Below are 5,177 nucleotides of genomic sequence, written 5' to 3' on the forward strand. Positions count from 1 at the left end.
TATGATGAAGTGTCAATCACACACAGGATTACTATACCTGGATACTTACTATGAAGTGTCAATCACACACATGATTACAATACCTGTATACTTACGATGAAGTGTTAATCACACACAGGATTACTTTACCTAGACACTTGCGATGAAGTGTCAATTATACACAATATTACTATAACTGGATATTTACGATGAAGTGTCAGTCACACATATGATTACTATATTTGGATACCTACGATGAAGTGTCAATCACACATAGGATTATTTTACCTGGATACTTACGATGAGGTGTCAGTCACACACAAAATTACTATTACCTGGATACTTACGATAAAGTGTGTTAATCACACACATGTTTACTTCACCTGGATACTTACGATGAAGTGTCAATCACACACAGGAATTACTATAACCTTGATACTTACGATGAAGTGTTCAATCACACCACACAGGATTACTATAACCTGGATACTTACGATAGTGTGTAGATAACACACAGTATTGCATACCTGGATATTTACGATGAAGTGTCAATCACACACAGGATTACTATACCCTGGATACTACGATGAAGTGGTCAATCACACACAGGATTACTATAACCTGGAAACTTACGATGAAGTGTTAATCACACACAGGATTACTTTATCTGGATACTTACGATGAAGTGTCAATCACACACAGCATTACTATACTGGATACTTACGATGAAGTGTCAATCACACACAGGATTTACTTTACTTGGATACTTACGATGAAGTGTCAATCACACACAGGATATAACTAATACCTGAATACTTACGATGAAGTGTCAATCACACACAGGATAACTTTATCTGGATACTTACGATGAAGTGTCAATCACACACAGGGATTACTTTCCTGGATACTTACGATGAAGTGTCAGTCACACACAAAATTACTATACCTGGATACGTACGATGAAGTGTCAATCACACACAGGATTACTGTACCTGGTATAATTACGATAAAGTGTCAGTCACACACGAAAATTTACTATACCTGGATACGTACGATGAAGTGTCAATCACACATATGATTACTATACCTGGATACTTACGATGAAGTGTCAATCATACACATGATTACTATACCTGTATACTTCCGATGAAGTGTTAATCACACACCGGATTACAATACCTGGATACTTACGAATGAAGTGTCAGTCACACACAAAATTACTATACCTGGATACGTACGATGAAGTGTCAATCACACACATGATTACTATACCTGTATACTTCCGATGAAGTGTTAATCACAACACCGGATTACCATACCTGGATACTTACGATGAATTGTCAGTCACACACAAAATTACTATACTGGATACGTACGATGAAGTGTCAATCACACACAGGATTACTTTACCTGGATACTTACGATGAAGTGTTCAGTCACACACAAAATTACTATAACGGGATACGTACGATGAAGTGTCAATCACACACATGATTACTATACCTGGATATTTACGATGAAGTGTAAATCACACACAGGATTACTATACCTGGATACATACGATGAAGTATCAATAACACACAGGGATTACTATACCTGGATACTTACGATGAAGTGTCATCCCACCTGAGATTACTATGCCTGGATACTTACGGCAAGTTTTGCATGGAAGCTAATGATCTGTCCGTTATAGTAAGGCTATCATGCACACGTGTAGCCAGAACTTTTTGGGGACGGCCTTAATATCGGCTAAAGTCTGTAAGCAAAAAACACGTAGACATAAGTCAAAACACTAGCGATGATACAAAATAATTAAAAAGCTGTTTTAACATATCCAATAACGACCTTTTCTTCAATTCAAAAACTCAAAAGCTGCATTATCGTTTTTCCGTTTTCATGCATAGGAAATCCTTTATACTGGTATCGGAGCAGTACACACTACTATATACTACATAATACTGAATTCATACTGGTATCGGAGCAGTACATACTATATACTACATAATGCTGAATTCATACTGGTATCGGAGCAGTACACACTATATGCTACATAATGCTGATTTCATACTGGTATCGGAGCAGTACACACTACATACTACATAATGCTAAATTCATACTGGTAATCGGAGCAGTACACACTATATGCTACACAATACTGAATTCTCCGAACATACTGGTATCGGAGCAGCACACACTACATAAAACATAATACTGAATTTATACTGGTATTGGAGCAGTACACACTATATACTACAAAATACTGAAATTTATACTGGTATTGGAGCAGTACACACTATATACTACAAAATACTGAATTCATACTGGTATCGGAGCAGTTCATACTATATACTACATAATAATGAATCCATATGGTTGGCGGAGCAGTGCACACTATATACTACATAATGCTGAATTCATACTGGTATCGGAGCAGTACACACTATATACTATATAATACTGAATTTATACTGGTATCGGAGCAGTACACACTATATTTTACATAATACTGAATTCCCAAAACATACTGGTATCGGAGTAGTACACATTACATACTACAAAATACTGAATTCCACAAACATACTGGTATCGGAGCAGCATACTTACGGTATAATTGATGTCGACACTCGGAGATGTTTGGTCTATTTGGACTTTCCTGAGAGAGAAAGCCAGACAGATAGCTGATATAACGCCAAGTCCACATAGAAAGGATCCTATGTATAGGAAATATTACAACATATAGTAAAACAATCCTCTCAGCTTAAAATATAACAAAAAAAAATATTAAAAACGCCTAAATTATGGATGGAGGAAAACACAGTGTTTACATTCATTTGATACAAATTGCCATCCGCTTCGTAAAATATATTTTATACAAACTTCTAGTTCAAACCCTTTGTCCTTTTAAACATCTTGGATATTTCTTCGCAAAAAATCTAATCTATAAAAAGAAGAAACACTTACCGCTCCATATAGCTACTCCAAAGCCAAGTTTATCAGCTATGGTTGCCGACACGAAGAAGGTGAGAATGGAGCCTCCACGCTGACTTAGAATTATGAAGGACAATGGCAAAAGAGATTGTTCTGAGAACCAATGGGCATCATCACCCTCGACCCTGGACAATCATCGAACTGGAGAGGAAAAAAGGAGTATGTAATAAGTAATGGACAATCACTCGACTCTGGACAACGAGAGAGAAAGGAGTATGTAATAAGTAATAGACAATCACTCGACTGTGGACGACTAGAGAGAAAGGAGTATGTAATAAGTAATGGACAATCACTCGACTCTGGACGTCTAGAGGGAAAGCAGTATGTAATAAGTAATGGACAATCACACTCGACTCTGGACGACTAGAGAGAAAGGAGTATGTAATAAGTAATGGACAATCACTCGACTCTGGACGACTAGAGAGAAATGAGTATGTAATAAGTAATGGACAATCACTCGACTCTGGACGACTAGAGAGAAAGGAGTATGTAATAAGTAATGGACAATCACTCGACTCTGGACGACTAGAGAGAAAGGAGTATGTAATAAGTAATGGACAATCACTCGACTCTGGACACGACTAGAGGGAAAGGAGTATGTAATAAGTAATGGACAATCACTCGACTCTGGACAACTAGAGGGAAAGGAGTATGTAATAAGTAATGGACAATCACACCACTCTGGACGACTAGAGGAAAGGAGTATGTAATAAGTAATGGACAATCACACCACTCTGGACGACTAGAGAGAAAGGAGTATGTAATAAGTAATGGACAATCACTCGACTCTGGAACTAGAGAGAAAAATGTGAGTATGTAATAGTAATGGACAATCACTCGACTCTGGACAACTAGAGGGAAAGGAGTATGTAATAAGTAATGGACAATCACTCGACTCTGGACAATAACTAGAGGGAAAGGAGTATGTAATAAGTAATGGACAATCACTCGACTCTGGACAACTAGAGAGAAAGGAGTATGTAATATGTAATGGACAATCACTCGACTCTGGACAACTAGAAAGAAAGGAGTATGTAATAAGTAATGGACAATCACTCGACTCTGGACAACTAGAGAGAAAGAGTATTTAATAAGTAATGGACAATCACTCGACTCTGGACAACTAGAGAGAAAGGAGTATGTAATAAGTAATGGACAATCACTCGACTCTGGACAACTAGACAGAAAGGAGTATGTAATAAGTAATGGACAATCACTCGACTCTGGACGACTAGAGAGAAAGGAGTATGTAATAAGTATATGGACAATCACTCGACTCTGGACGACTAGAGAGAAAGGAGTATGTAATAAGTAATAGACAATCACTCGACTCTGGACGACTAGAGAGAAAGGAGTATGTAATAAGTAATGGACAATCACTCGACTCTGGACAACTAGAGAGAAAAGGAGTATGTAATAAGTAATGGACAATCACTCGACTCTGGACGACTAGAGAGAAAGGAGTATGTAATAAGTAATGGACAATCACTCGACTCTGGACGACTAGAGAGAAAGGAGTATGTAATAAGTAATGGACAATCACTCGACTCTGGACGACTAGAGAGAAAAGGAGTATGTAATAAGTAATGGACAATCACTCGACTCTGGACAACTAGAGGGAAAATGAGTATGTAATAAGTAATGGACAATCACTCGACTCTGGACGACTAGAGAGAAGAGAAAGAGTAAGTAATAAGTAATGGACAATCACTCGACTCTGGACGACTAGAGAGAAAAGAGTATGTAATAAGTAATGGACAATCACTCGACTCTGGACGACTAGAGAGAAAGAGTATGTAATACGTAATGGACAATCACTCGACTCTTGACAACTAGAGAGAAAGGAGTATGTAATAAGTAATGGACAATCACTCGACTCTGGACGACTAGAGAGAAAGAGTATTTAATAAGTAATGGACAATCACTCGACTCTGGACGACCGGAGAGAAAGAATATGTAATAAGTAATGGACAATCACACCACTCTGGACAACAAGAGAGAAAGGGGTATGTAATAAGTAATGGACAATCACTCGACTCTGGACGACCGGAGAGAAAGGAGTATGTAATAAGTAATGGACAATCACTCGACTCTGGACGACTAGAGAGAAAGAATATGTAATAAGTAATGGACAATCACTCGACTCTGGACGTCTAGAGAGAAAGGAGTATGTAATAAGTAATGGACAATCACTTGATTTTGGACGACTA

General features: G+C 37.8%; 1 long non-coding RNA gene across 1 annotated transcript; it reads right to left on the reverse strand.

Moving 5' to 3' along the window:
• Positions 1 to 1,669: 1,669 nt before the first annotated feature.
• On the reverse strand, positions 1,670 to 3,076 carry LOC138313961 (uncharacterized). The gene is made up of 3 exons (XR_011207304.1): positions 2,941 to 3,076; positions 2,584 to 2,690; positions 1,670 to 1,735 (listed from the first exon to the last, which is right to left on the reverse strand). It is a non-coding gene; the product is annotated as an uncharacterized lncRNA (long non-coding RNA).
• Between the last annotated feature and the right edge of the window lie 2,101 nt (positions 3,077 to 5,177).

The sequence above is a fragment of the Argopecten irradians genome, unplaced genomic scaffold, assembly GCF_041381155.1.
Source record: "Argopecten irradians isolate NY unplaced genomic scaffold, Ai_NY scaffold_1118, whole genome shotgun sequence".
Taxonomy (NCBI): domain Eukaryota; kingdom Metazoa; phylum Mollusca; class Bivalvia; order Pectinida; family Pectinidae; genus Argopecten; species Argopecten irradians.